The sequence below is a fragment of the Numida meleagris genome, chromosome 8 (assembly GCF_002078875.1).
Source record: "Numida meleagris isolate 19003 breed g44 Domestic line chromosome 8, NumMel1.0, whole genome shotgun sequence".
NCBI lineage: Eukaryota > Metazoa > Chordata > Aves > Galliformes > Numididae > Numida > Numida meleagris.
Window position 1 is genome coordinate 13,182,685 of NC_034416.1, and position 19,129 is coordinate 13,201,813.

The 19,129-nt window shown below is 46.4% G+C and overlaps 1 protein-coding gene across 1 annotated transcript in view; it reads left to right on the top strand.

Moving 5' to 3' along the window:
* TRPC5 (transient receptor potential cation channel subfamily C member 5) overlaps positions 323-19,129 on the top strand; it is a 91,350-nt gene continuing 72,543 nt past the window's right edge. The window contains exons 1-2 of the mRNA XM_021406437.1: positions 323-362; positions 9,026-9,084. The gene's annotated coding sequence lies outside the window, so the exon portion shown is untranslated. The remainder of the gene's footprint in view (positions 363-9,025; positions 9,085-19,129) is intronic.

Genomic DNA, 19,129 nt, shown 5'->3' on the forward strand with positions numbered 1-19,129 from the left:
CCGGCTCCGGCCCGGCTGCCGCCCGAGGGGCTGTGAGAAGCGGCACCGCGACCACCCGGCTCATCGGGGAGCTCTGCCCGGCGTCCCCCTTCTCCTCGCCGCCGGGGCGAGGAGCGCGATGCCGCGCCCGCCCCGCCCTGCCGGCCGGCGGCCCCCCGGCTCCGCGCCGCGGGCGGCGGTGTAGCTGGCCGGGCTGGGGCACGCCGGCTGGGCTGCGCGGGCGGCGGAGCGCGGGCGGGGCGGCATGAGGACTCCCGCCCCCGCGGCGTTCGGCGCGGAGCGGATTACAAATGAGCGGCGCGGCCCCGCGGCCCTGGCCCGCGGGCACCCCGGCATGTAGAGCCTGACGGAGCGGCGCGGAGGTGAGCGGCACCCGGTGCGGGCGGGCGGGCGTGCGTCTCGCAGCCGCGGCTGGGCAGCGCTGCGCTCCGCCCGCGGGAAGCCACCTGCTGGGGCAGCGGCCCCGCTTCGCATCTGCCGAAGCCGCGGGACACGGCGGGTGCCGGGTTTGGGCCGCCCGGTGCCGCGCGGCGAGAGCCGAGCGAGCCGCCTGCCGCCTCGCGCAGCCGGAACGGTCCTCCACAGAGCAATGCTCTGCCCTCGCTGCGGGTGATCCGGCCGAGCTGCGGCCCCCGGAGCCGGGAAAGGTAACCGCGGGTGCGGAGCTCCTCCGCTGCGCTGCGGGACGATGCCTCGGTGCTCGGCCCGGCCGTTTGCAGCTAGCCAATTCCCCAGCCTGAAAAAGTCGGTGCTGATTTCAGGACTCCTCCTAAGTTCATTTGTTTACTACGGAGCTGTGACTCCAGTGGTCTCTTCGGTATAAAAACATTCTGCTTGCGTGATATTTTCGGTGGTTTTGACAACAGATTTGTTAGTCATGATTATGAATATGGTAATGCACCGGTCTGCCATTAAATTCCTCGTGCTCTGGGTAACGTGGTTGAACGGTCATGTATGAAGCCTTGCATTTCACTGCTGCGTCGGGGGAATGAGGTGGTTGCGAACTTCAGCCTGTCTGATCCTTTCCTCTTAACTTTTCTTTGATTTTGTGAAAACGTTTGGTCTTTGAGCTGTGAACCCCAAGTTTTGTGCGAGGTGCACCTCCCTGCAAGGAGGCTTATGCAATACGGTGCCTGGAGCAGAATGGGAAAACGGGAGGGAAGGTGTGGGGAAAGGATGGTCAGGCGGTGACAGTGCGGCATGTGCGGGTTCCCAGGTGACAAAACCTGAGGGTTGTTTCCATTTGTTGTGGGCATCCTGCCCGACCATGGGCAGGTCACTTGATCTTTGTGGTGTTGCTTGCTTTCTGCGTAAGATCGTGGCTTATCCTGTACTGCTACGTCTCCGGGCTGGGAAGCTACTCAGAAGCCCTTGAAAACGCTTTTCAGCCAGGAGGTACTGTGTGAATGCAGATGACTACAGTAAAAGGTTACTATTTCAGAAATGCTTTTCAAAAGTTAAAGCAGTATCCTTAGGAAGTTTATTGAAAATATGTGGCCAAATGTATTTTCAGATAGCTCCAAAGCAGGCGGAAGGAGCTATTTTCTGCAGTATTAATCCCCTGGAAGGAAATCTAGTATCATTTTTTCAAGAAAAAAATGATCTCTCATTTTTGGGTGTCATCATGTCACTCTGTGTTTGAGCTGTGCATATTTACCCCCTCCCCCCTTTCTCTCTGTGTAGCTTGGTGGTAATTATCAGCTGAGGAGACACTTCAGTCTCATGCTGCTTAAGCTGTGAGTGCTGGCTGAAGGCGTGGAACAGCTCACCCTGACCATGGCATCGTGTCGGCCCAGCGTGAGCCCGCTGGTCTGTGGTGTGGCTTTGCTGTTGTGTTTGACTGTACTTTTATTCTGAGATATAGTACAGATCAGTATGTTGCCTGCTAAGAGCAAGTCTTCCTAAGAAAGAACTGTGTCTCAGGGACTACTACGGAACGCATTTCTAGCACTCAAACTAAAGAAAAAGGTCCAGGTGTTGTTGTTAGGCTGTGAGAAGAAACTAAATGGAAAAGGGCTTGAATTTCAGAGTGACCTCTGATCCGCTTTAATATGTCTTGCAAGGATATAGAACGTTAATGTAATTTCTTATTTTTATTGCTGGGAATCTGAGAGAATTCCTTATAATTTGAGCTGCATTGTTCTCATTCGAGCATATTGAAATCTCACTGGTTTTGTAATGTATTTTTTTAAGAGACGTTGCTATTTTTCTTAACCACCTTCTGCATTTGAGGCAATGCAAATCACACCCTTCTTCAATTAGTTTGCTTTCTGCAAAGGTTTATTTTCGGGCAACCTTAAAAATCTAAGAATGTTGGTTCTGAGATCTTTTCATGCTGCGGGTTTAATAGACAAGGCACTGTCAGCTGAGTTATGAGTCCTGCTAGTAATATGATTACACTGTTTTTTGAGGGATGGAGTTCTTGAAAACATACCTCAGAGGAGAAAATTTGCAAAAGCTATGTGCAAATAATTTTTTCCTACAACAGATGGGAGAGCTTGATAATCACTACTCAAGGGTGGCTAAAATTAGTTTGAAACAGAAAGATTGTTCCTACAAGCACAGTAGTATAATTTGTACAAAACGAGCCAAATTCTACTAATTGTTACGCTGGTGTAAATATAGAGTAATTTCTTTGCCTGGTGTATCTCCTTTTCCTAAAGCAACATAGGGAATTATGGTGCTGCTGGCTCGTTAAATCTTTGTAGCAAAGGTGAGTTCTTCCTGAAACCCAGCAGCAGAGCCTGGCCTATGGTTTAGTCCACCCTTCTTGTGTTCAGAACAGGGTAATATCCTCTCTCAGAGATTCCAATTGAAAATTTGCTGTAATATGATTGTGGGAAGAGGGCTGCTGAATGACTCGAATGAATAGCTCAGAGTAAACAAACATGTAAATCATTTCTGACTAGAGAAAGAGAAGGGATAAAGTGAGAGAGCAGAGGAAAGCCGGTCCCGTGGATGAGATGGTTATAGTGACTTGATCAGCAGGGACCACTGAGCTCAGCAGGGTTCACCTGTCAGAAGCTCAGGACTGGATCTGCAGCAGTCTTTTACCTTTGACGACAAGAGGAACCTGTAGAAAACGAGTGCCTAAATGCAAGTATTGCAGCCAGGCAGAGTTTTCCAGCTGTTCGGGCTGCTGGTCTGGCACAAGCTTATGTCAAAGGCTCCATTTGGGCACACCCAGATGTCCTGCACAAGTGTGAGTAACCAGGAGTACTGCCTCTCGGTTGGACTAGATGATCTTAATGGTCTTTTCCAACCTTAATGATTCTGTGATTCACTCTGAGAGAGGGAGGATGCTACCGCTTGCTGATTGGTAGTCTCCTCAGCATCCAGTTTAGGAAAAAATACAAGCTGGCAGGTGGTTCCCAGAAGTTTCTGAACCTGAAATACTGGTTAATAATGTGGTATCAGTATGAAGAACTGCAGAAGGATCAAGATTCACCTTACTGTTCAGATTAAGAAGTACCAGAGCAAATCTGTGGCTTTAAATCAACAGTAGATTTCTTTTTTGCTAGTTGAGTCCCTAGGACAAAATTGGAGCAAGGCAAAGGCTATTCTCATTTGCTTTCCCTGCCAAGGGAGATGCCCAGCAGGCACAAATCACTGCAGCAGAGCATCTTGCCAGTCAGATCCCCCTTTGTGTGCCCAGGCTCAGTGCAGAGGAGGACAGTATCACAGGGAAGAGGCACAGGAAGATGGAGCTGTCTGTGTGGGGGTGAAGACTGCAGCCATGAGTCTGGGGCAAGATTTTTATCCCGTTCAGCTGTCTGAGCCATTACGCTTCAGTGTGTTTTCAGGGTAAGTTAGGTTAATGCTCCTGGGGAAGTGAGAAATGTGTTGGCATCCGGGGCTGAGAAGAGCACTGGGGCTGGTCCCTTCTGCTGTGGGAGGATCCTCACCCCAGAGCTCTGCCTCCCTGCTGCCTCACCTGCCTCGGCTTTGGCCGCTTCTACCATCATCTTAAAGAGAGGCTGCTGTGTTGTTGCGTGCCCCTGTTCAGCCTGTGTTCCTGCTGAGATACAGCTTGTCTCAGGGAGGAGCCCTCAGAGTGAAGTATGGCTGTAGGCATCTCTGTCAGATGATGGCTGTGAAGGGAAGGAGCTGGAGAGACGAGGTGTGTTTCTGTATGTGTCTGTGTAGCTGGTAGACCTCAGTCCTCCTTTCTCTATTTTTTTGTTTTCTTTAGAGTACCTCAGGTTTTGGTCACAGCAGTGGCCATGATGAGAGACTTCAGGCAGTAGGATTGACTGACAAAGCTCTCAGATCACATCCTTGCTAATAGGAATTATGGGTGTTTGTGTTAGATCGTTGGACATGTATTATTATTTATTCTTGGCGCAGTCTCTGGATCCAAGCCAGGAAGCTATTTTGCCCTTATTCCCTTCTCCCTCCTCTCAGTCTCTGCCTTTTTTCACGTGCAGTGAACGTGTTCCAGTCAGAACTAAGGCAATTTCCTGGCCCCTTTCATGTGCCCTGCATCCCTTTTGCATCCTTAGCCGGGAACCTGACCCAGTGTTTGGGAAACACTGACTTAAGCACCTGAATACAATCAGATATGTTTCCCATCATGTCCGCTAATTAAATTGTAGCTCTCATTAGCACAGGATGCTGTGGAGAGCAAAAGCATAAGCGGGTTGAAAAAGATGAGTTCACAAAGAACAGAGTGGTAGGAAGCACAATGGTCTGGATGTGACCTCTGGCTCTCTGCGTACAGATTGCCAGATGCAGGGGAGTGCAGAAGGGAACGGCTGCTGTCAAAGCAGCGGGCACACACTGCTTCCCAGCGCCGGAGAGGCAGCGTCCTGGCACGAAGGGCAGGGCCGGGGCTCTGAGCTGTGCCTCTGTTCTGCGCCAGCACACGTGGCCTGCTGAAACAGAGCAGTTAGCTGCCTTTTCAGTAAAATAAAGAGGGAAGAACATGAAACAGAGTTTATTGGGCATTTTGGTACCAGAATGATAACCGGAGTAGAGGTGTCAGCTTGCTCTCACAGGTATTAATGGATTAATGTAGGACGCTGCGAGGATTTCGTTGTGTGAAGCCTTACTGGCAAAGTAGTGTGAGAGCAGGAAGCCATCTGGGGCTCAGGGCTGTGTCTGGGACAAGAGGATAGAATAATTCTACTTTCTCATTCAGTCTTTACATCGTGTTCAGTCTGTTTTGTACTGTAGTATGAAATGGAGGTGCTGATCTCTTACTTAGCCCGGAGCTGCAGTTAATGGAAGTACCTGTTCTGTGTACAGGAACAGTTGAAAGCTTCCAGGTGGAGAGACATCCAGGTTTATAAAATTGCCCTAAAATTGTTCCTACTGGGAACAAGAGGAATAAAGATTCCCAGCTCTTCGTCACTGATGCTTCACCCACTTCCCATGGGAGATCAGACTGGGTGCGGGTATGTGCTCGCCGAGTAAATGGGGAAGGGGCAGTGGGGCAGGTTCCCATGGCGCAGCCAAGGAGGCTGTTTCAAAGAGAAGCACCTTCTGCAAGGGAGGGATTTTTTTTTTTAACAGTAGAGGAAAAATTACACTGGTGAAGGAAGTAAAGCCAGATCTGGAGATGAGGAAGAGGGCAGGATAGCACAGAGAATGTGCGAACACAATGTGCGAAGTCCCCACAGTATATTTAAGGCTATAGTGAAAATCCTTTACCCAGATCTTTCTTGCCTGCGTAAGACCATCGGGATCCTCAGACTAAGACTCTGAAGAATCCTAAAAGTCGTCTTAAGCCTGCTTCTCCTGCAATGCCTTGTTTCTTTGTCAAGAAAGCAAAATCTATCTCCCTCTTGCAAAGGTCCCTAGAGGCCGATTTGGAAGCTCACTGTGTCCAGTGGCTCCAGAAGGATTGCAGGAGGGAATAGGGCTGTTACCTGCCTGGCTCCCTGGCAGGGAGAGCAGCTCCTGTGAGTCCCCGCTGATGCCCTGTTGACAATGGGATGCACAACAGGGGATAAACATGACATGGCCACGTCCCTGTTCCTGACAGGCACCAAGTGCCCCCTCGGTGCTGTAGATGCAGGGACACAAGCTGAACTCGAAGCAGAGGTATGCTCTATGGCTGGGAAAAGAGCTTCAGACTTCTCTGACTCCAGGTCTAAAATAAGCGTATGCCTTCAAATGTACATCTTTGTTGAATGGCAGAGTGAGAGCCTGGAGCTCTGTGTTTATGGAGTGTTAGGGCAAATGGTCTGACATTTGTCTGTGGGATTCCATTGATCTTGAAATCATGCCAAGTTTGAAATGGTATCCCTCCGGCTCTCCTTATTTCTTCACCGTGTGCAGGGATTGATGGTGAGGTTATGTGGAGGCATGATGACTGGGAGCGATAAGTTGTGGTTTCACATGCACGCGTGCCCGCACACAAAATGGCTTCACTTCCACGTTAGTTCCTGCAGTTTTCCCTGCACCCTGTCTGCAACCTAATCAAACAGGCTGAGCAGCTGGTGAGTGGGCGCCGTGCCTGTCAAAGACATGGGTATGAATATCAGCAGTCAACAAGCCATCACATTAGTTATTGGCACAAAATGTAATTAGTGAGGGTGGGCACCCCTCCCAAAAATAAACCCATTGCTGTCCACAGAAGCCACTTGAACCTCTGGTTGGCTGAAATAGTTTTGCAAAAGAAAAGAAGTTGAAGGGTGGCTTGGTTGAAAGTAATGTAGGCAGGATGCTACAACAGATGAAAGGAAGCAGCGTTTTAGAAGTCTTCTAGCTCTCCATGCAAGGCTTTATGACTGATCTCCAGCAAAAATAGTTCACTTGCACTGACCATATCTCTGCAGAGAGGGTCAGGTAGTGCTCGTGTTGGCAGATCTTCCTGAGTTGTCTTCTCTTGCTGACAGGTTTGCATGTACTTTTGAATGGAACAAAATGGGATTCTTCTTCCTCCAAAAAATCTTACAGATTCCAAAAATCTCACACTTCTTCAACCTGCAAACATAACAGACATCAAGCCTGGAAAATATGTAGTTATCCAGATAAAATTGAACATGTTGAGAAGCCAAGACCCTGGTAGTTGAATCACTCAGAAGAGGGCTGGGGAAAGAAAAGGAAAGGCTGGGATTCAGGCCACCAAGACAAGGGTGGGCCTGGCCTGAAGGCTTTCTGTCAGATTTGTCAGAGCTATTAGCCCTGCTTGGTCCCTGCTCAGAGTGCTTTATTTCAGATGTCCTCTAAATAGCTTATTCTTGGGTTTTTTTGAGACGCAGCAGCTGATGGCACCGAAGTTAAGCATGAAGTATTTGGGATGTAAAGCAGCAGTAGGGCTGCTGCTGTGACCTTCCCATGTGTTGGCTTAATCTTTTTCTCTTAAAAAGTCATCTGGAGACAAAGATCTCTACCTTATGACTCTGACCTATGTGGAGCAGGCCAGTTAAGGGCTGTTTCGTGTGTTTGCTTTTTTGAGATCAGAGCTGTTCTTTTCCTCTTGCTTCTGCACTCAGAGCTTCCCTTTGGTGACTGTGTGTGCGGAGCAGGACACTGCCTTTGCTAGCATGCCAGGCAGGTGGAGATGACCTCTGCAGAGCATTGTTCTGTCCCTCCTGGGGCGGGGGATGACAGCGCAGCAGTGGGGCTGTGCTCAGGACAGTCCTGGGCCGGCACAGAACAGTCAAGTAAAAGCTGAGCGCTTGGCTTTGTGCTATGATGGGATCTGAGGGGTTGTTCAAGATGGTGTCACGGACACCTCATCCTGTAGCACGGCCCCTTTCATGGCAGTGCTCTTTTAGAGTCCTTTAATCCGGTTATTCTGCTCAGATGAAGTCCTTGAGTGCTCTGAGCCGTGGCACACTCAGAGGACCCTGATGGTTCCTATGTTTGAACCAGGATAAGCCACAAACTCCCATCAAATCTCCACTGCTGTCAGGTTATTCACAGTGATTATGTTGTTAGATGGATTTTGTTGGTGTGGTTTATGGACATTTCAGAATCTGATCCTATTTCTCCAAATGGATCATATCTGTATTCCTACCTGTTTGGCCAAACACATTTTTACCAGCAGTGATGTGGGTTGCTCTCTCACTTCTGTGGTGCCTGGAGGAACACGTGGACAGCTGCAGGATGCAGCTATTCCTGACCTAGACATGGATGCTTGGGCCTGGGAGCTGCTCAAATGCCCCTTCAGCATCCAGATGCCCTTCCTGCGCACAGGACAGCATGGGGCTTCCTCCCTTTTTGGGCGGTAGCTTTTTGAGTGTGAGTGGAAACGCACTGAGGGTTCAGCCTTGTGTAGATGCAGAGCAGCGCGGGCTGTTCTGCAGCATGCTCCTGAGCTTACATGTTAAAGCGTTATGAAGGGAATGCGGAGTTCAACAGAAATTGAATTAGGCTTTCAGTTCGTGTTCATTTCTGTAAAACCTGAAGTATGTTAAATGATATCAATACTGTGCCCATATTGCTGTTTAAATCTGCTTTATGGGTTAAGCCTCTTAGCAAGCAGTTAGGGGAGATGAACATCAGCATCACCCATTTCACAGACAAGGAAACTGAAGCTCAGTAGTACCCGTAGTCATGCGAGATCCAGAGGCAGGAGATGGATCTTTTTGCTTTCCTCATGCTGTGCCACACAGAGCTGTCACTGAGTTCAGTTTATTTATTCAGAAGCAAAAGCACAGTTTGCTACTAATAGTGTGGTTACGTGAGGGAAACCAACATGCTGCCTAGATTTTGTAATGGATGGATTCCTATTTTAATCATCTTTTATAGCCCAGACATATACAGCAAGCCTTTCTGAGTGCTGAATGGGGACTCAGGTCGTAAAAAATACAGTGGGGGGCACAGAGCTCAGCCTGCTCCCCACAAAGAGATCTTTAGCTGTTGAGCCTGCATCACGTTGTTATGAACAGCTTAAACTCAATAGTGAACATGTGTCCAGTGCAAAAATGGGACCAACAGCTGGGAAGATAGAAAAATGAAGTAGGATGTTGATGAAAAGGTTATGAAGCCCCTCTTAGAGGGAGGATTTGTGCAAGAGAGTTTGTAGAAGCTCCTGCGGCATGCAGGTTGATTCTCTGCCTCTCTCTTGCAGATTGATGTGGAATGGATCAAGCTGGTGGCTTACTGCTGTTGAAGTCTGCCCAAAGCAGGGTAAATAGCTCTGGATTCTCATCTATAAGTATAAAATGTGAAGAATGTGAGCAAGCCTTCTTTTCAGAGAAGTCTTTTATAGGAAAGAGCATTTATAAATATCGTGGATAACTGATGCTATTCGAAAGTACTGGTTTGTTTCCAAATTAACCAACACATAAGTAGACCTACTCTCTTCTCATTTAAATTCATTCATTTTTAATACTGGTTTGGATCCAGAGCCGTCATCTACTGTTTTTTGTCCAGCACTCCTGCTGACTCCATATGGATCAATTATCTTTATTAAGAGTGTCAGGTGGGTCCTAAGCAGAACTTCTTGCACCTGAAAAATGAGCCCTGGAAACAACCTCCTCAGACTGCAAAATGTTTCCAGCCCACGTGGGTTGCATCTGTGCACTGGGGATGCTGGAGACGGGGGGCTGTTTGAATACCATTTTATTTTATTTTACTTTAAATTTGACCATCTCAATTTTCACAGATGTTTGGAGAAAGACTGTGATTTGCATGAGTGCCTGAGTCTGTGGGAGCTGCTGAATACTACAGAAGAATGAGTTTAGTGTTAGACCAGCCTAGTATGTATTCATAGCACCGGTGACAGTGCCTTTCATGTCTGGGCAGCTGGGGAGACCTTATGGGACAGAACAGCATAGGCTTAGCCCGTGGGAAATGCTAGAACCCAGCCACGTGTGATTGCTTATAGAATCCTGTTTGTATTTGTTACAGCGCAGGAACATGCCGTGAGCTGAATGTCCTTATTCACCCTTCTGGATAGGGTTACCACAGCATTGGCAGAGCACCTTCCAATGCCACCCTATCTCTGTATACATATATGAGGTGTCAGGAGATGGTGCTGCAAATCTGTGCTTTATTTGGTCCTAAAGCTCCCTTGTTGCATGCATCCAAGCCCAGCAGAGCACCGGTGACGTGTGGATTGGAACATGCTCCTCAGTTGGCACTTGATCTCTCGCTTTTTTGGGGTGGTACTGAGTTGGGAAGATAGAGCTCAGAAGCGAGTGACAATAGCCTGACTCAAAACGTAGCAGGCAGTGGGGCTGAGAGCTGAAGGAGTTACATAACAGCATGTGACAGACGACATCGGTGGTACATGAAACAAGAGGCAAAGCGTGGAGGTGCTTTGAAGTGCTACCAAAGCTTTGTGGCGCCTTCCCTGCTGAGTTAGAGGAGAGTTTTAATTTGGTGAGTTTAGTCAACGGCAGTGGCCCAGTGTAATGAAACAGGAAGGAGTCCAGAATAGTGGGTTCACTTTTCAGTTTTACTTGTGCAGTTAGGAATTATGTCACTGAAGTCAGCAAGGCAAGTGAATCTGCATAAGCAGAGTGAGATCCAGAGTGCGTAAGAGGCATTTGAAACAATTTAGCCTTGCATTAACTGAAGTAATGTGAAGAAAGAGCATAGTAAATTAATAGCTAACACTCAAAAGGGAAAAAGAAGGGGAAGTTAAAAGAAAGGAGAGCTCTGAGTGTTTTGCTGCAGTAAGATGACATAAATATACACAGACTATTAATTAGGAGAAGATTATCTGAAATCTCAAAGCCAGCTCTCAGCTTCTCACTTTCCCACAGTATTTTGTTATAGCCTAGTATCAAAACAGCAGTCCACTAAAACCAATTTAGTCATCCGGTCGTGCAGGTGCTGCAGTGAAACAATGCTGTTTCCCAAACTTGCATCTTTTTGTTCAACTTAACTTTTCTATTATATTCTTTTCATCCTCACCTTTTTTAATAGGCAGTTTTCATCTGATGCACCTTAACATCGGTTTGTTCTGTTGTCTTTGCACTGATCCCAGCAGACTGCAAACATGTCATGAGATTTTGTCCCGCATTTTATGTGTGATTTTCCCCAAGGGGAATATTTTCCCCGGGATGTTTTCAGTTGCAATGCTGCAGTTGCTTATATTGCTTGCTTAGATTTCTGTGTGTGCCCTAAGGATTTGCAGTCCTATGCTAATGTAATACGTAAAGTAGAGTCACCTTGACTTCACATTTGTCAGCTTATGCAAGTGCTAACCTTTTACTGCACTGCAACAGAAATGTCATTGCTGTTCAGCCTCGAGATGACAAACAAACAGCTTCATTGTCAGCAACGGATTTAGGAGGCTGCCTGGCTCACTGGCTGGTGCAGTGGGTTTGGGAGCACAGCTCTTGTCAAATTCTACACAAACCAGAATGTGTGATCCTTTTTTTTTCCCTAGGGAGAGGTTGTGTGTGTGTGCGTGTGTGTGTGTGTGAGTGGTTTCACCTTTTTCAGGCTTTAAGAAGGGCATTTCGTGCCAGCTTTTAACTCACCCTCTGTGGCATTATCTAGTGCAGTGTTTGAGCTTATCTTGGGGCAACTCAAACAGTAGCATCCTCGGCAGCGGTACGGTATCCCTACAGCTGTAATTGCCCCTCATTTGCTTTTACAGAACATTGAAGTCCAGAATGGAAGTGAAGAAACATACAGATAGCATTTGACTTTTTCAACCTGAAATGCCAGCCAAAGAGCATTTGTGGAAGCAGTGTAGCTAGCTGATAGTTACTGTGTAGCAGCCTACCTGAGATATAGGGGAGCTACTGCGGGAGTCCAGCTTCTTCACCCAGACCTCTTGCTCCTGTAGCTCTGCTTGATGGCAGTGCCTGGTATCTGGGAGAAATGAGCGCTGCTGTTGGCATTAGCACAGTACTTGGGGAAATTTGTTGCACCAGCTGATTGGGGCATTGTTTGCTTTATCTGAGTGGGCTTGAATGCTGCTGCCATTAAAAGCACTACAGAAACTCAGAGTGTGGATGAAGAGAAATTGGACAATAATCCTTACAGCGGGAAAAAAAAAATCTTCAAGGCCCAGAATGTACTCTTAGCCAAACATTTTGAATTTGCCAAGGAAAATAAGTCATCCATGACTTGAGCAAGGCTGGACTGTTCTGTGACACCTCAGGGATGGAACAAAATCCAGAGTACTAGGATGAGAAAGAAAGATGTGGGGTAGAAAAGCATCTGCAACTTGGAATCCCTCCAAATTGCATCTGCCATGTTAAAAAAAAAAAAAAAAAAAGCCATGGGGTGCCTCAGGGTCTGGCCTTGGAGAAAGGTGCAAGGACTGCAGTGCCTGCCTTTGCTTTGCAGGAGCATGCAGGCAGGAGGCAAGTAGGCGTTGGGGGCAAAGAACAGCAGGAGGGGTGTAATGCCCAATGGTGTGCTGGGGGACAGTCGTTTCAGCAGCATGCAGTATCTTTAATTGTTTTATAGTGGAGCTTGGAGCAGTGTGGAAGGAAGAGCTGCAGTCATCATGACAGTAGAGTAGTGCCCTACATTTCCATAGGAAGGATGAAGAGGGGCAACCAGTGGGCAAATAACAATCTGTGTATCCAAGTAACTCATTTCTAACAAACACAGAAATGCTTGGTTTCATCGTGAGTGGACACTTACAAAGCTGACGTGGAGTTAATTAATCACAGAAAAGTTTGAGTGTATATTTCTGGAGACGAGAAATCCCTGAGTGGACGGGATCTAACACGTTGAAGAGATGCACCAGTTCTCACTGCAAGTGAAACACCCCTCTTGCAAGAAGGGCTGACAACAGGGCACATGTGTTCTTGCCCTAGGAACTGTACGGTGCTAGTTTTCTGTGCTTGCGTACGCCTGTAGAAATTGCATTTGTTTTGGTTTCTGCATCCATCCGTTCCAGCTGGAGACACTGCACAGGAGTGGTTGTGGCTGTCAGAGGTGCTTGCTGTTAGTCAGTAAGGTCTGCACTACAGTGTTTTGATCAGAAATCAGTAAAGATGGACATGACCTGTAGCTCTGAAAATAAGCTTGGAAGGAAGGAGCCAGATCTGCTGCCCGAAGGTACACAAACAAGAAAGCAAATAGCAGGTAACTGGCCTAAAGCATTTTACACAAAATTGGAAAGAGCTCTTCATTGACAGAAAAATCCAGCTGAAAAAGAGAATGCGAGGGCTCCTCAGATTGCTGGAGGGCACAGGAAAATCAGTGCTGAGTCTGGCTTCCCACTCGAGCTGTTCTGTGCAAAGGTATTTGATGAGCAGGGGATGAAAATCTCAGTAAGAGGGACTGGAGAAGCTGAGGAAAGATGCCAAGGCAGAAGTACTGAAACATCAAATGGAGTTATTCTGGTTTGTTATGGCACTTTAGGACACAGGGCTTAGGAAATGTAACCTCAGTATGTCGGTAAGTATTTGGCCTTAATTCATCAGTGTAAAAATTTCATTATTTAATTTATTTTTGCATGCTTGTGCTGGCTGAAACTAGCTTCTAAATACAAAACCATTCATTTATTATAGTTACAAAAACAGGCACGAAGGATGAAAAGGTCTTGAGAAAACTGTGGACCTGAGTACTTTTGTTGAAGCTGTGTCAAATTCTGTATATAATGAAGCTAGTAGGGATGTAGGATTATTCTTAAGAGTAGATGAAAGTTTAGATTTTTGTCAGTGTGCCCACTAGCAAAATCAGGCTGGTGATTTTCATCAGTCATGCAGTTCATCCAGGAACAATTCTGGATTTGAGCAAAGTCCCAATTTTCCCTTGCAACGATGCATGTAACATTATGTCTTTCATAGATACTCTTTTTCAGTCATTTTTGCTATACTGTTGCAAAAATTTGATTGTAGGTGATAAAATTTAATGGGCAGTGTTTAGGAATGCTAACAGCCAGTTAGATAAAGAAAAAAAAATACATGTGTAAAATAGGATTGTTGCTAACCGTAGAGCTTGAAATTACAGAACTATTCATGGTCATCACGTACATGCCCATTGAAAATGTAACTGAAGAAATCCCCAGGTCTTCATTTAGTATCTTTCCCAGTTGCTTGTTGTACAAGCTGGGTTTACCCTTTTGAATCTGTTTTTTAATCAGACACTTTATCTCTTTTATGTGTCTGGAAAGAACAGTGCAGACAGTGTCTTGAAAAAGAGAGCCATGCAGTGAGAGCAAGTTGTTCAAGGCGGGAGAAAGGGGAAAAAAGTGAAACTATATATATAAAAATATATAAAAACTATATATATAAAAACATAAATATATTTAGAAACTATATACATTCCTGTTACAGAAAGCAAGACCAGGGCGTTTCAGTGTCCTTATTTGTAGCCCCCAGTGATGCTGTTTACTCTAACGCCAAATGAGAGAAGCAAACAGAAGCACAGATCTGAAGACTTATTTGCCCAAAGGTGCACCAGAAAGGCAGCTGTGAAATCCTCAGCCTCCTGTGTCACTGAGATGTGGCTGTCCGATAGATCAAATCCTGCTGCTAAAAATCTCAGCTAGAATCCCAGGTTTTTTTCCAACCTCTGGGAAACAATCAATCACCTTGAGAATTTTACCCACCTTCATGATAGACAGACCTGATTGTGGTGGGAGCTGCCAGACCCTTCGCAGCACTGACAGGAGAAGTAAAAGTCAGAGCAGAGCTGAGGACTGATCTCATTTCCCACATGTTAATTCTGCTTGTTTTGCCTTAGACTTGATGATCAGTGAGAAGCTCTGCTGACGTGGTTATGCTGATTCTGTGGATCCCACAGATCGTCCCCAGCCCTCCTGACAGCTTTGAAGATTTGCAGAGAGCTAAGCCTCAGGTAGCTAGACAGTGGGGATCTTAGCTTGATACTACTCAGTTCTCCAGTCAATGTCAAAAGAGCAGCTCCTCAGGAAGTAGTTCTGGAAGTGAGGATTACATTCTGAATGCTGTATTCACAGTAGGAGGTAGTCTAGAGTCTTGAACTGGGGTCAGACCAAGCAAGCAATATGTAGAAGTGTCTCACCAGTTTCTGTTCATAAAAGTAGCATACGGCAGGGGAAACGACATCTGAGTGGCACCTGATACCTGCTCTGGTCCCTCCAGCAGTATGCATTGTAATTGAAATCCACTGGCTCTGAGTTTTCTCTGTTTCAGTGAACGCCTTCAGCTTGATGCCTTTTCTGTTCAGTTCACGTATGCCCAAGCCTTGGACATGTGGCCTCATCTTGGTCAGGCAAAATACCTGAGAGTATCTTCAAACATCACCCAAATGTACAAGTAGGAAGGCTAGGTAATGAAAACCTGGGACTCTCCATCTGGTCTCTTGTATAAGGAGCGTACTTGCAATCAGCATTGGTACCTTGATGATTGTGCCCCAGAACCAGCCATTCACTGAATGGAGTGGGGTGTCTCTGAGCCTTTTGTTCCTTTCCCAGGCTCTCTGCTAACTCGTGTAGCTTTTTAAGCATCAGATACCTGCATTTTCTGTACTCCTTCACTGCCATCATAGATGGAAGCTTTCAGATGAGAAATCAAGAGTGGAAAAAAAAGCAAGAGGGAGCTGAAAGTAAATGAAGACTCAAGAGAACAGTGCCTGTCAGAAGAGACTGGCGGTGTGTTGTCACCATACATCTGCTGCTCCAGTGCATGGTTCTAGAGAAAACATCAGCAGGGAAAACAGCTGTGCCACCCTGAAGCCTTACTCTTCTGCAAGTCTTCCTCATGTACTCCAGTGGTCAATTGGTGGTAAAGGTGAGCCTGGACTGAAATGAGTTGCTGGACCCAGGCTTCAGTCCAACGTCTCCTGGCTTTTCTTTGCCTAGAAATGGGGGTGGTGATACTTTGTGTTTTGAAGGGAGCCTTAACAAGAATTGCTAGTAAGAGCAAACTCCCATTTTTGCAGGGTGAGGGCTTTTATGCCCAGGACTATGAAGAAAAATGAAGGAAATTTGAAAACAGTGCCTGTCTGGTAATGTAGATGCTGTTTGCATTTCTGTCTATAGCTGCAGTTATGGCTGTGCTTAAATAAAGTTGTCTCGTGTGTAACACACTTTTTCAGCTGATTTTAAGCTCTGCATGGCAGTAATAGAAGTGTCTTGCAGTAGAGAAGCCTCAGCAGGCATTGGCTATAAGTGGGCATGTGTGGAAATGCATTTCTTCTCTGCCAAAAGTGGTGTTAAATTGGTGGTTGTTTCATCTGATTGAGTCAAAGGGATCCTCTCAGGCTACATGTGAACAAGGGTGTATGATATCTAGTTGGCAGGATTCGATGGATTTACAGAGCTGTTTTCATGGAGAACGCTCAGTAATTGCTTCTGCACTGTGTTGACTGAGTGATAACACCCTTGTAGTTTAATAAATAGCAGAGTGGGCAATCCTTAAGTGTGTGAGCATGAATCAGAGTACAAAATGCTACTTCTGCCCTGACCTGGCTGAGACCACAACAGAGCACAAAAACATCTCTCGCTGTACAGACCGTGCTGTTTGCTTCCAGCCAGGAGAGGACTCACAGAAAAGGTGGTGCTGTGTCCCACAGAGAAGGTTTGGCATGCCCTAGTCAGGCAGCCATGGTACTGCCAAGGCCAAGGGCTCCAAAGCCACAGATTTCCCCTCTCTACTCCACACCTCAGATCTGCAAACTTTGGCTTAATGTTAATGAGGTTTTTAAACCTAGAATTTGGGGCACTTTCTGTCTGGTTTCTGCATTAGTGAAGTTCACTCAGTGACTCACGCTCTTTACTTCACACCCTAGAGGCTAGAACTCCCCTTTTCTCTATTCATCCCTCCTCCCCCTTTTTTTTTTCTAAATTTTTAAGGCGACGACATCTCTTGTAATTATTGAACTCCCAAAGCTCAAGGCTGAAAATAAACCCTAGAAAATGTGGCTAGATTCCCAAGGAAGTGACAAGCATGGTATGACTGTAATCTAGTGGCGTCTAGTCGTGCAGACTGAGAACAGTTATAAAGAGCATGCAACCCTGGGGAAAGATGCTTTCTTGGGGTGGAACAACTCCTTGATATGCTGGTGGGAGTGATACGGCTTCAGTGGCCTTCTTGAGGCTTGCTCGGCCCTGACTCTGTGCTATGGTTTATTCTCAATCTCAATCTTAATGCCAAAACACTTCCTTTCAGTCACTTTACAGGGAGTGCATCGCTGCTCCATTGGCAGAGATCAGAATCTGTAAGCCATCTGTACTGTAAGAAACAATGCTGTCTTCTCAGGGAGACGGTGAGAATGATATCCTGCACGTTGTATATCTATGATTTAGCAGCTCTATGTAGGCATCCAGGAAAGACAGGCACATAAAAAGCACAGCAAAAGGTGTATTGGGCATGCACATAAAGGAAGATAAACCAAGAAGCCAAGAACAAAGATATTCTGCATCTGGATGTTGTTTGGGTAAATTAAGCAATTAGTCACCTTTCTTCTTTGCGGCTTCAGTACTCACTATTCTTTTCTCGTGCAGTAAATCACAATTTTGATGTGTGTCTACCATGGCTCTGACCTACATTTTATGTGGAAGCCAGGAAAACAAACCGGTTCTGCAAAGCAGCATTCAGGGAAAGCAGAAGAAGAGCAGTGCATTGAACGTAGGGGTGCATGGGGAGGAGAGACCTCGGCTACCCCTTTGTAGGGACCGTGCAGTGTTTAATGCTGCATTCCTTTGCCAGAAGTGTAACTCTCCTACCTGGCAGAGGGATGTGAGAGGTGCCTGAAGGACAGGAAGGGGACAGAGGACTGTGGCATCCCGATAACCTGCAGCAAGTTCCAGATACAAGTTGGGAGCACCAGCTGGAAGAGAGTAGAAGCTAAGATCCTTCACAGTGCCTTGGAGGAGAGAGGAGATCGATATCAAGAGAGGAAAAGAAAACTAGCAGAGACAGCTGTGGTAATTACCAGTTCAGGGGTGATTCTCATTAACCTGCAAGATCTTCCTCTCAGCAGAGATCAGATAGAAAAGGGAAAAGCGAAGTTGTGTTGGAAGAGATGCAAGAGGGAGAGCAGGATATCTGCTTGAGTCTGGGAGAGAAAAAGTAACACCCTGGACCAGTCTGTAAATCCAGCACTGAAAGCAAACCCGGGGGTAAGGTATTTGTTAACTGTTTTCTTCTTAAAGTTTGTGAAATGTTAATACTTTAAATACTTTATCCTTCATTAACATAATTAAGAATACACAAGCCTAAACTGACTGAAAACAGAATTAAGAAATTAGCAGGTGCAGGGATTTGGAAGCAAGAGGTTTGGGAAAACAGGACTTGCAAATGTCGGCATTAAGTAGAGCAGTGAAATCGTGCCAAGCCTTATTTATGGATTTGTGCATTTTCTTTGCGTAGCTCCACTCTTGCAGCCAGAGGAATACAGCTCAGTTTAAACATGAACCCCCTGCAGTTATACTGTAGCTGAGCCTAAAACTGGGAGCATACAAAATAAATCTCTTTTGAAGAAGAACTGATGAGCCTTACCTCAGATGTCTTTTGAAAGCTGAGATATCTTGAATGAACGCTTAACTGAAAAGGGAAGCAAACTGCAAAATGAAATCCAAAAGAAAATGGGAGAAAAATTTAGAATGGTATCTCAAAGAAAGAAAATACAAAAGAAGCAGCATTAAGTTACACTGCAGACAAGAATTTGGGGAGGAAGAAAAAAGCATCCTAGGCCCATAGGAGAAGTTCCCCTTAGGGAGATCAGGGCTGATATCCAAGAGAATGTCCTGTAGCTTCTGCAGCATGTGACACGATTGCCCTGTGGAATAGTTAGAGCAAGGTGAGATGTTTCTGTTTTTTATCGTCACTTCTTGTGCCGCCTTTTGTGGGGACAGAACTACAGCCCTTTGGGAGGATGGGCCATAGGAGTGGGAAATCACTGCTGTTGGGCTTCGGAACGACTGGAGAGAGATGGGAAGAGAGGGCTAGAAGCCTTGCAACAGCAAGATCATGGGTCAGGAGGCACCGGCACCTCAGGCTCATGCCCAAAGAGGGACTGCAGTATTGCTGTTAACCATATCCTCAGCCTGTAAGGTGGGGAGCAGGTGTGGGCAGAGGGCAGGGGAAGAGCATTTCATAAGCCTTCTAAAGGGGATCAGTGACTCAGCTCCCCCGGAGGCATTCAGGCTCCAGATTGCTCTGACATTGTGCTATGTCTCAGTAGACACTGAAGGATCTGTTACACATGTAAAGCTGTATGCATGCATATATCTGAATGTGTATTTCTGGGCAATTCTGGCCAGTTCACTTGTTTTCTTGAAAGAGTGATGCAAATCCCTTCAGTTCTGTTTGCTGCAGATTTCTCA